This window comes from Solanum tuberosum, unplaced genomic scaffold (assembly GCF_000226075.1).
Source record: "Solanum tuberosum cultivar DM 1-3 516 R44 unplaced genomic scaffold, SolTub_3.0 scf00223, whole genome shotgun sequence".
NCBI classification, from domain to species: Eukaryota; Viridiplantae; Streptophyta; class Magnoliopsida; order Solanales; family Solanaceae; genus Solanum; species Solanum tuberosum.
Genome location: NW_006239146.1, coordinates 101,698 through 114,984, shown reverse-complemented (window position 1 = coordinate 114,984; position 13,287 = coordinate 101,698). Strand labels below are relative to the sequence as shown.

At 35.8% G+C, this 13,287-nt stretch overlaps 1 pseudogene; it reads right to left on the bottom strand.

Annotated features, from left to right (window-relative positions):
* Positions 1-6,059: 6,059 nt before the first annotated feature.
* Positions 6,060-12,824, bottom strand: LOC102588929 (xyloglucan endotransglucosylase/hydrolase protein 31-like; annotated as a pseudogene).
* Positions 12,825-13,287: the final 463 nt, after the last annotated feature.

Below are 13,287 nucleotides of genomic sequence, written 5' to 3'. Positions count from 1 at the left end.
GCAGCGTGGGGCAAAATGTTGTATCATCACGGTAGCTCTTAAGTGATGGTTGTCGGTTAGAGAAACTCCCACAACAGTATTTTGTATTTTTGTATACATCAGAAATATTTGTATTTTCATATACAAACAGAGTTCATATTGTATCTTTGCTTTTCTTTATACTGCATTTATATACACTGCTTTATATTGAAATCAGTTCAGTTCAGTTGAGTTGAACCAGGTAAGTTCTTCAATTCCTTTCAAGCTTATGTCTTGTTTTAGAATTCCCCTCGCATGCTCGTACATTCAATGTACTGATGTCATTTAGCCTGCATCTTATTATGATGCAGACACATGTAGCACATCGTTGATCCAGTTGAGCACTCAGACTCAGTTGGTGAGCCTCCTTGCTTTCCGGAGGATCCCTTTGGTTATGTTTTGTTTTATTGCTTACTTATTTCAGTTGTTAGAATGATCGGGGGCCTTGTCCCCACATCCCTCACAGTTTAGAGGCTTCATAGACAAAGTTAGTTGATGTTAGTTCATGAGTCTTTACTTTCCCTTTTCAGTAAGTTGGGACTTAAGTTGCCACTTTAGCAGTGAATGTTATTATAATACATTCTAAGTTATATTTTGAGCAGTTTAGTTTACTTGTTTTAAAAGTATTTATCTTGGGTAAAGTCTTCTGCTGAGTAAGAAAGTCAGGCCAAGGGTTTGCTTTGGGCCAGCAATGGTTCTCGAGTGCCAGTTTCACCCGGGGTGTAGGCTCGGGGTGTGACAGACCCAATCTGTATGGTGTTCATGTAGATGTCTTTACTGACCACAAAGGTTTGCAATATTTGTTTAAATAGAAAGATCTAAATCTTCACCAAAGAAGGTGGCTTGAGTTACTAAAGGACTACGATATGAGTGTTCTCTATCACCCCGATAAAGCGAATGTGGTGGCGGATGCTCTTAGTCGGTTATTGATGGGTAGTGTTACTCACATTAAAGATAATAAGAAGGAGTTAGTTTGAGATTTTCATAGATTGGCCCGATCGGGTGGTCGGTTAGTTGAATCTACTAAGGTTGGTATTATGGTTCACAATGGTTCATAATCATCGTTTCTGGTAGATGTGAATGCCAAACAATGACATGATCCGACTTTGGTTGAGTTGAAGGAAGCAGTTCTTAAAAAGTTCGTAGAGCCTTTCTCCCAAGGGGGAGTTGATGTACTTAGATTCAAGGTCGTTTGTGTGTCCCTAATGTTGATGACTTGAAAGAACAGATCTTATCAGAAGCCCATAGTTCTCGGTATTCCATTCACCCGGGAGCCACCGAGATGTACCGTGACTTACGGGAGATCTATTGGTGGAATGGGATGAAAAAAGATATTGCGAAATTTGTGGCTAGGTGTCCTAATTGTGAACAAGTGAAACTTGAGAATCAAAATCCAGGAGGTTTATCCCAAGATATTAGCATTTTTACTTGGAAGCGGGAAGGTGTGAATATGGACTTCATTATAGGTTTACCATGCACCCGGCTGCAACATGACTTGATTTGGGTTATTGTAGATTGGATGATGAAATCGGCTCATTTCATTCCCGTAAAAGTTTCGTATTGGGTAGAGGACTATGCTTAATTGTATTTGAAGGAAATGGTGAGGTTGCATGGAGTGCCTTAATCCATTATCTTTGATCTTGGTACCTAATTTACTTCTCACTTAAGGAAATATTTCCAAAAGGTTCTTGGGTACTCGTGTTAAGCTTAGTACGGCCTTTCATCCACAAATTGTTAGGCAAGCAGAGCGTAATATCCAAACTTTGGAAGATATGTTAAGAGCATGTATAATTGACTTCAAGGGTAATTGGGATGATCACTTGCCTTTGATTGAGTTTGCATACAACAATAGCTACAATTCAAGCATTGGTATGGCTCCATTTGAAGCGATATATGGTAAAAGGTGTAGATCTCCTATAGTTTAGTTTGAAGTGGGTGAAGTCACCTTGATAGGTCCCGAGTTGGTTCATGAGGCCATGGAGAAAGTTCAACTTTTTAGAAAAAAGGTTAAACATGACTCAAATTCGGCAAAAGTCTTATGCCGATGTTAGAAGGAGAGATCTTAAGTTTGATGTTAATGATTGGGTCTACTTGAAAATTTCACCCATAAAGGGTGTAATGAGATTTGGGAATTAAGGGAAACTTAGTCCCCAATATGTGGGCCCATATCAAATTCTGAGGTGAATTGGCAAGGTATCTTGTGAACTTGAATTACCTAATGACTTGGCCTCGGTTCATCTGGTTTTCCTATCCTTGTTGAATAAATGTGTTGGAGATCCGACATCTATTGGTCCCTTAGAAGGTTTGGGAGTTAAGGAGAATCTTTCATATGAGGAAGTTCTGGTTGAGATTTTAGACCAACAAGTCAAGAAGTTGAGAAATAATGAAGTCGCTTCCGTAAAAGTTCTTTGGAGGAATCAGTTAGTTGAGGGTGCTACTTGGGAGGCCAAGGCCGATACGATGTCCTGTTATCCTCATCGTTTTCCTTCTACCCCTTCTCTAGCTTTAGGTATTTAGCTCCTCATGGTTTACTCTTTTGGTGTCACGTGTCTTAGATATTCCCATGATTTCCTCATTTGTGCATGTTCATGAAAGGCTTAAATTTTGAGAAAATGAGTTTACTTGATTGACTTATACATGTTTATGTGCATTTGAGTATGAGTTGCATATAGACCTCATGATATGATGTTTTGAACATGATTTAGCTTGGAGTTGATGTTTTCTCCTTCCATATGTGCATTTATGTAATTGCATTCACGATGAGCTCCTAGGTTAAGTTCCTACCTTATTTATGATGTCTTGAATCTCATTCGAGGATGAATGTTTCCAAGGAGGAGATAATGTAACACCTCATATTCAAAAAAAAGTAGAATTGCAGCATCTTGTAGGATCTGGTGCTAGTTGCGACGGAGCCACCCACGACACGTGGAATGACACACGGTCTTAGGTCAGCTCCGTGGTTTGCCAGTCCAAGTTTCCAAATATGTCAAGTTCCAGTATTTTTCCAATGGTCCACCAGGACGGTCCATCATTCAATGCACGAGTCGTAGGTAGGTCTCATAGGTGAGTCCTAGACTTAGAGAAATTCTAGTGTCAAAAGTCAAGACCCACGACCCATCATTAGACCCATGGTAGGTGGATCCTGTCAGTCAAGGTCTAAAGATCATGGTCTCTGAACCCATTGACGGCCGACCAGGACTATCCATAAATGGAACCACGGACCGTAAGTCCCCACAGTCGATGGTTTCAGTAGTTATTTTAAGAGGGGCTTTTGGGTCTTTTCATAATTATTCTAGCCTAATACTATGTCATTTTATCCTTCACCTAAAGCCCTATATAAGTGTTTTTACCCCCAAATTTTCCCAATTGAAATCATCTCTCAAATTCCTAAAAGAAAAACAAGTCTTCCTCCCCAAAATATTTCTCTCTAGGAAGCTTGAATTGAAGAAGAAGGAGTCGACCTAGGGTTTCAAGTCAAGTCTCCAATTCCTCCATTAAGGAAAGCTTTTGGCATTGAGGTATGATACTTTTCATCCATGGAGCCCTTTCTTCCATGGAGTTCCTATATTCCCAAATTTACAAAGTTAGAAATTCCCAATTGAGTTAAGGTTTTTCTTCCATGTCATGGGTTCCTTTCAATATTAATTTATTTGATTGGTTTATGAATTATTATGCATGAATTGAGTTATATTCCATGATTTTAAGATGAACCCATGCTTAATCCATGTTTTCTAGATATTGATGATTGAAAGTGGTTTTTGAACTATGAAAGGTAATTTATGGAACTATGCATGTTCTTATGAAATTGATGAGATATGATGTAAATGGCTTTGAGAATGAAGCATATATGTTGTTGTTATGGTTAATTATTGTGAAAGGATTTCTCATATAATTACCTCATGCATGTATGTGAAAGGTTTTCTCACATAAATGATTCTAAGGTTGAAATGTCTTCTCACCTAAAATGAATCAAAGTTAAGGAGGTATTCTAAGAATAAGGCAAGCGATTACCCATGCCCTCTAATCAAAAGACAAGAGGCGATTACTCATGTCATGTAATATATGGACAAGAGGCTATTACCCAAGTACTTAAAAGAAAAGATGAATAAGACTAATGAAAATTACGTGGGAGTTATGCTTAGCACCGAGTGGACAAGTGGAGATTACCCATGTTCCATAAACTATGTGCCACCATAGGTTGTCTAGATATAAATTAGCTAATGGATCCATGTAAGCTAGAGATTCATGGTTCTTATCTTGGCAAGTGAGAACACCTCTTGTTGGTGTAGGGTAGACACTGGATTCCATGTTAATAGCTCACATGGCTTACATGTCGGTTAAAGGTAATTCTCCCACATAAATGAATCAAGGTTACTTCATAAGTATCTCTCATGTGTTTTAAGATGATGTCTACTTGCATTGACCATGTTTTATGACTTATGTTTTCTAACTCTTTTATATCATGTTTTAGCTTGGTCATTGTATATACGAAAATGCCCTTTATATCATGATTTTTACACTTCATATGCATCGCTATCATACTTAGAACATATTTGTACTAACGCATACTCTTGCCTACATTTCTTATCCAAATGTAGGGTCCGACGCTCTAGACTCGTACTTTCGTGGCTAGGATCATTCAGTAGAAGATTGAAGATTGGTGAGTCCTGATGTTTCGAGGACTGAGCCTTACTTCATAATGTTGTTTACATTTTAGATTTTGACTTCATGTACGGGTTACATCCCGATTACTTCTTATGTACTTAATGGCTTGATACTTTGTTAGATCCCACTTCATTTCTATAAAACCCTATGCTTTGAAATGATTTTTTAAATCTCTTGATTTATATATTGTCTATGTATACTAAGTGGTTGATATAGGGCCTCTCGGGGTCTTATACGCCATGTTACACCTAGGGTCTACCTTGGGTCGTGACAATTTGACTTTAACTTTACTTTATTATTAACAATAATAAAATTAATTTATTATCATAGAACATTAATATCATAGTAAATAAATTAATTAATATTTCACATTTTTTGTCTCAGAAATAATATTTATTTTTATAAACAAATTGTGACACGGATTAGAAACAGATAAATCATGATTTTAAGAAGTAAAATTATAGACAAATGTTGATAATTTAAGGTTATAATAGGTATTTAGAAATGATAATCAAGATATTTGGGTCGTTATCATTTGGTAGCTAGCTAAGAAATTAGTTATTTATGTATTCATTTCCGTATAACTATATGATGTTTGGCAGGTACATAGGAAATAAGTTCTTCATGTATAAAATGAATACAACGTTTAGTTGACAATTTATAAATCCGCATAACTAAGATACATGTATTAGTTATGAGGGAATGTATGTATTATTTTATGTGGGATAGAAGGTGGAATACCTAATATTTGTATAACTTATACTGCATAAAATAATACACATACATTTTCTCACAACTATTCAATACATTACTAATACTTGTATAATTCTAGCCAACAAAGGGGAAGAATATCTATTATTGGAGAGAATTTGATTTTAAAGCAAAATTAAGGATATACAATACTATAAAATAAAATGAAAGAAGCATAAAGTAACCCATGTTTTATGAAAATAAAAATAAAATGTTAATACAATAATTATAAATGCAAAATATCCATCAAATCTATAAAAAAAAAAAAAGCTTCTTCTCACTAAAATATTGTTGTTCCAACAAAAATACAAAATATGGCAATTGGCAACGTAAAGACAAATCCATGGTTCATAGATTCTCTTTTCACCAAAAGTACCTTTATTTGCCAATTAACCGTACACTTACAATAGTCTCTTCATTTCAGGCACAAAAATGCTCACATTATTATATATTCAAATTTCAACAAAATTAAGTAAAATTCCACGTCTCCAAATCCTTGAAGGGTTGGACGCTTCAATTACATTCATGGCAAGTATGAATCATCCCAAGACACTCCAAAATAAAAACTTTATTTATAAATTTTTTTATATATTCCTACTGTTTTTTTTCATTTCTTTTCTCCATCTCTAGCACTCAGGTGTATGAGTACGATCTCTTTGAGGGTCACGACAATAATCGTATACTTTATAGTTCCTTTGCACCCATTCCATAGTATCACTCTGTTGACGGCTCAGCCCACCAACCCTCGACGGACAGCCAGAAGGCAGGCGGCATGAAGGATTCTCATTGGTGATACAACCACCTATCTTGAAATTGTTGTATTTTCCAATGAAAGGTTGGTACCTATATTAGAAATACGATTAAATAAATTATTGTGCACATCTTCTTAATAATTTAATTTTTAGATGAGGCAATCATACAATTCTTATAATTCTTATAGTACCTATAATTAACTTTAATCCTTCCATCCACTGTAGCCCATGATGAAGCATCCCAAACCGAACCATACACATACACTGGCCTTTGTGGAAATGTTACATCACCTTTCTTTGGGTACCTTCTGATTGGTACATCATCCACAAAAAATCTACACATCACAATTAAATAGACACGTTAGAAAAATAAAGTTTAGAGAAATTAAAGAAGATTAAGTTGTAGACATTGAAATTTTGTGGGACTCTACAAGATGTGTTCAATTCGAATTGCAACTCTAGAAGGTGTGTTCAGTTTCAATTAGAATTCTTAGAGACTAATCAACCTTAAACCCTAGTTTATGTCTATATAAAAGGTACTAAATTCTCTTAAAAGGCATCTCAAAAAATCCATAAAGAGATCAAAATATCGAATATTCTGTAAATTGATGGAATATTCATATAGAGTTCAAATATAAATCCTCCTAGTTCGATAAATACGCCACTAACGGCCCTCAAATCATGGATAAATCTTAGAAGAATCAAGTGAGGAACAGAATTGTACCCGCAATTCTTTTTATCAATAAAGTTATGTTTCTTCTTATTTTATTGTGATTGCAAATTCTATTCTGTCACTTTAAAATTTGTTACAAACAGGAGTAATGAAGTACATGATTTCATTGGGGTTCCAAAGGATAGCATAATTGTGAAAACCTTTAGTTGGATCGAACCAAAGATGAAACTGCATTTCTCTGCCAATAAGATGACCATCTCCACTTTCTTTCATGTTGTTGAGAATGAAAATCACTCGACACCATTGATGTTACCAGATAGAATCAAGAATGAAGAAATGAAATAGAAGAATAAGGAATCAGTGTTAGTCTCTATGTGTTCAAAGGAAATTCAAAATCAAGGTCAAAATAAGTATAAAGGCAATTTTTCCTCTTTAGGTTGCTATGGACACGTGGGAAATAAATAATATTGGAAATGGCATCGTTCTCAACCATTTGATCAGAATAATACACAGTTGTTGACATCACAAGGTGGTTGTTAGAGTTTGTTACAGCTTAAGCAATAGAAATAGGACAGCTGTACAAATGCATTTATATTTATGTTTATTTTTATACAGTAAATACTTGTATAAATACAGGAGCGGTGAAGCAATATACATCATCATAAAATTTCCCAATTTTGTGTCTTCTTTATTTTTATGTTCTTCAATTCTGCCTTTATTTTGTTGTTCCTTTCTTTATGGTATCAGAGTAATAAGGTTGAATTCCTACAATGGGAACGACTTTTGCTTCAAGTTCAGATATTGTTGGATCCAAATCAATGGATTCAAGCAACCCCTATTATCTTCATCCTTAAGATTCCCCTGGAATGTCTCTTGTGAACTCCATCTTTGAAGGTAAACGGTATGGGGGTTGGAGAAGAACCATCCTCATTGCTCTATTAGCTAATAATAAGTTGGGCTTCATTGATGGAAGTTGCGAAGCACCAGGATCTGATTCACCAGATTTAAAACTCTGGGACAGAACCAAAACATGGTGACTTCATGGTTACTTAATTCCCTTTCCAAAGAGATTGCATACAGTGTCATCTACTATAAAATTGCAGAAGCTCTTTGGAAAGATCTTGAGGATCATTTTGGTCAGCCCAATGGAGCAAAGCTTTATCACCTGCAAAAAGAACTGAATGATTTAGCTCAAGGGTTTAATGATATTGCAGGATACTATACAAGATTGAAAGGACTATGGGATGAGCTAGATCTTTTTAACACTAAAAATTGTTGCTCTTGCACCTGTACTTGTGTAGGAGAGAATGTTTCCTGTAAAGCTTTGAAAGATGAGAGGCTCATTCAATTTCTCATGGGTTTGAATGATGCCTACTCACCTGCAAGGTGTAATATCTTGATGATCAACCCTCTTCCCTCTGTCAGTTTATCTTACTCACTCATCATGTAGGATGAGAAGCAGAGGGAGGTGGCCATTCAATCACATTTTCCAGCAAATTCTGCCTCATATCTGGCCACTAATCAGAAAATCATTGGAACTAGTGATCTAAGGGGAAGGAAGACCAATTTGTTCTGTTCTCACTGCAAGAAGCCTGGACATACAGTGGATAAGTGTTACAAGATTGTTGGCTTTCCCACGAATTTTAAGTTCACTAGGTCTAAGAGAATTACAGGGAATGTGAGAAGCAATGTTATTGTTGCTCCTGGAGAAGGAGATGATGTAACTTGTGCAAGAGAACTCTTCAGGAATGAACCAACTCGGCAAAGAGCAATTTTCTCAACTCATTCAGTTACTCCACCAGGTCAAAGTTAGTCAATCTGAGCCTGCTCTTTCAGATGTCAGTGGCAACTCTGCAGGTAAAAATCACTATCTTTCATGCCATATTTCAATCAAGTCTAGTAAATAGATATTAAACTCAGGAGCATCAGAACATTTATCTTCTAATCCATAGCTTTTCACTTACCTTAGTCCTTTACCCAATCCTATCTATGTCAATTTTCCTGATTCTTCTAAGGTAAAAGCTAGTCATATAGGAAGTGTTGCTCTTTTCCCTGATTTGATCATTCATAGAGTTCTTTATGTTTCTTCTTTTAAAATCAATCTTCTATCTATTCACAAGCTTTGTATGCAATTAGAGTGCTTTATCATTTTTTCTTCTCTTAGTTGTGTCTTGCAGGGCCCTTCAATGAAAAGACCACTGGCTCTTGGTGATGTGAGGGATAGGCTTTATCAACTAGGTTCTACCAGTTTGTCTTCCAAGAAAAGAGTCCAGCATAGAGATCTAGCTACTAGGACTCCTTGTTTAGTTTCTGTTTCTAGTTCTGTAGCAATCAAGGGGAATTCTGATGTAAATCTTTGGCACAACAAATTAGGGCATTTTTCCATTCTAGCAATGAAATATATCAAATCTTTTGTTTTTAAATCTATGTCAAATTGTTATTGTGATGTTTGTCCCCTTGCAAGGCAATCTAAGCTCCCCTTTCCAACCAGTGATATCAAAACAAAGTCCATCTTTGAATTAATTCATATTGACACATGGGGACCTTATAAATCTCCAACCTACAATGGTTTTAAGTATTTTTTAACTATTGTGGATGACTAGTAGAGCTACTTGGACATACCTTCTTAAAACAAAATCAAATGTCGTTTTCATGCTCAAATATTTTCTAGCCATGGTTGAGAGACATTTTAATTGTCAAGTCAAAATTATAAGGTCTGATAATGCCTTAGAGTTAGGAAGAAGCATCATTGCTACTGAATTCTTTAATTCCAAAGGAATTTTGCACCAAACATCTTGTACTGCCACCCCACAACAAAATGGGGTAGTAGAAAGAAAACATAGGCATCTTTTGGAAACCTCTAGGTCTCTTCTTTTTCAATCAGGACTGCCTATTTCCTTTTGGGGAGAATGTGTCTTAACTGCCACTTTTCTTGTTAATAGGTTTCCATCTAGAGTTTTAAAGGGGTTGTCACCTTATGAAGTTCTCTACAAACAACCTCCTACTTATACTAATTTGAGATCTTTTGGATGTTTTTGTTTTGCCTCTACTCTTTCTCAATCTAGACCAAAATTTCATCCCAGAGCCTTGCCTTGTGTTTTCTTGGGCTATCCTACTGGACAAAAGGGATATAAGCTAATGTCTTTAGAGTCAAGGAAAATTATAATCTCTAGGGATGTCAAGTTCATCGAGTCTATTTCTCCCTCTGATTCTCCATCTTTTGCTGATTTACATACATCTTCTGATGTCATACCAACTAGATAGTCTTCTAGAATACATAAGAAGCCTAGTTATTTATCAGACTATGTTTGTAATGCAGTATATTTCACCAATCTTACTCAATCATGTTTTATTTCCCCTGTCAGTCTATCTATCTATCTATCTATCCTTTTTGTTGCACTTTCTTCTATTAATCAAAACACTATAAACTCTACCTTGAATATTAGTGAGACAACCAGTTTTTCACAAGCTTCTATGCATCCTGGTTGGCAAGAAGCTATGGCATCTGAAATTGCAGCATTAGAGGCTAATAAGACTTGGGAAGTAGTTGCTTTTCCAAAGGGAAAGAAGGCTCTTCCTTGTAAATGGGTGTACAAGATCAAACAGAGGTCAGATGGAAGTTTGGAGAGGTTGAAGGCTAGATTAGTGGTTCGAGGAGATTTTCAAAAAGAAGGCAATGATTTCAATGAAACTTTCTCCCTTGTTGTTAAAATGACCACCATTAGATGCATATTGACCATTGCAGTCAAGAAATGATGGATTATTTCACAATTGAATATTAACAATGCCTTCTTACATGGAGAATTACAAGAAGAAGTGTATATGCAGTTTCCACGTGGTATGGTGTTCCCTAGTGATAATCATGTTTGTAAGCTCACTAAATCCCTATATGGACTTAGACATGCATCACGTCAATGGTATGCACGACTCACTTCAGCTCTAAACTATAAGGAGTTTATTTCATCCTTGAATGACTATTTCCTATTTGTCAGAAAGGATAGTCAATTTATTTCCATTGTAGTTGTGTATGTTGATGATATCATATTAACTGGGAACACCCAGAAAAAACTTGAGCAACTCAAAGCTTTTCTTAATGAGGAATTCAAAATAAAGGATCTTGGAAGCTCACATTATTTTTTAGGCCTTGAAATCCTCCGGGAAGATCATGGATTGATCATCACTCAATAGAAATACACTATGGATCTTATCTCCGAGTATGATTGTTCTCATCTTCTAGTTGCCTCTTCACCTCTAGATCCTGCAACAAAGTTATCAACTTTATTAGGGGACTTATTGAATGATGCTACATCTTACAGAAGATTAATAGGTAAACTAAATTACCTCTCTCATAGTCGACCAGATATAAGCTTCGCAGTATAACATTTGTCTCAATTCATGCAAGAGCCTCGAATTCCCCATTTTTTTGCAACTCTACGAGTTCTTCGATACCTTCGAATTAATTCGAGTCAGGGATTATTTCTATCAGGAGACTCTTCTCTCAAGTTGGTTGCTTTTTGTGATGTTGATTGGGGTTCCTGTATGGATACACGCACATCGGTAAGCGGTTACTTTATTATGCTAGGAGGCTCACCAATTTCATGAAAATCAAAGAAACAACTCTCCATTTCCTTATCGTCGGCAGAAGCCGAATATCGTTGAATGAGACGTGTTGTAGCAGAACTAACCTGGCTCAACCGACTCCTTATCGACCTTGGAAATCCATCGGAGCTTCCTATTCCCGTTCATTCCGATAGTCAGGCGGCGATACATATTGCTAAGAACCCGGTCTTCCACGAACGGACCAAACATGTGGAACTCGACTGCCATTTTGTGCGGCAACAGTATATTGCCGGGCTTATCTCTCTTTCTTATGTTCCCACTTCATCTCAGCTCGCCGATCTGTTCACCAAGGCACTCTCTGGACCTTCTCATCAAATCATTCTCCCCAAGTTGGACTCCTTACACTCCCCTCCAACTTGAGGCGGGGTGTTGAGAATGAAAATCACTCGACACCATTGATGTTACCAGATAGAATCAAGAATGAAGAAATGAAATAGAAGAAGAAGGAATCAGTGTTAGTCTCTATGTGTTCAAAGGAAATTCAAAATCAAGGTCAAAATAAGTATAAAGGCAATTTTCCCTCTTTAGGATGCTATGGACACGTGGGAAATAAATCATATTGGAAATGGCATCATTCTCAGCCATTTGATCAGAATAATACACAGTTGTTGACATCACATGGTGATGGTTAGAGTTTGTTACAACTTAAGCAATAGAAATAGGACAGTTGTACAAATACATTTATATTTGTGTTTATTTTTATACCGTAAATACTTGTATAAATACAGGAGTAGTAAAGCAATATACATCATTAGAAAATTTCCCAATTTTCTGTCTTCTTTATTTTTCTGTTCTTCAATTCTGCCTTTATTTTCTTGTTCCTTTCTTTACATGTACACATTTGTTTGCAACACATATGGCTTACTTGGCGTAGTCCCAAGGAACTCCATTTCAATTTCATCATGATGCCCTGGAAAGTCTTCACTGTTCGAAAGCTATAACGAAGATTTATACATATTAGAAATAACATAGTAGAACATTTTATATTTTCTATTTGAGTTAATTTTAAGATTTCTCATGTAGAAAGAAGTAATAATTCCAGCAGTGTAACCAGGTTATAGCTTGACAGACGAGCCAAAATAATCAGATCGATAATCTCTTAATGATTTAATGCCACTCCCAGAGTTATGATCATGCCAAATTGTTAAAGTATCTTGGTTGAGTGATTGATGTTGAGGACCCCATAAATTTCTAAAACTTTGGCTAAAATGTAAGGATCCAACTCTTGAACTAGGATAGTCGCCAGGAGAAGGTGGACCTTGTGAATTGCTAAAAGAGAATAAGGAAAGTACAAGAAGAGAAACAAGCAAAACCATAATTAACAAGTAAAAGACTCTTCAATGATGATTGGGTATTTTTGGTTTGAAATGAGAGGAAGTAGACAATGCTAATATAAGGACAATTGAGAGGTCCCACAAAAGAAAAAATTGAAGTGACAAGGAGGTTGAAAAAAATAAAGGAGTTATAGGTAGAGACAAATTAATTACTAACAATAATAGTTTAATTGTTACTATATAAGTATATAATTTTTGGAGGCAATTACTGGTAATAATTATATTTTAACACTCTTTATAAACGTCACTAAAATTTATAACGACATTAGATCTAATGACAATTAACTTATGTTGGTAAACACTTTAAAACACCTTATTAATGTATATTTTTATTGTTGTTTATATTAGAGTTTGGATAAGTCAATTCTTCCATTTATAATTGCATATCTCAAATTCGAGTACTCTTAAAGAATGAAAATGTTTCTAGTAGGAACCTTAAATGGGCCTAATGTGATGTGGGGATTCTAGTGCTATG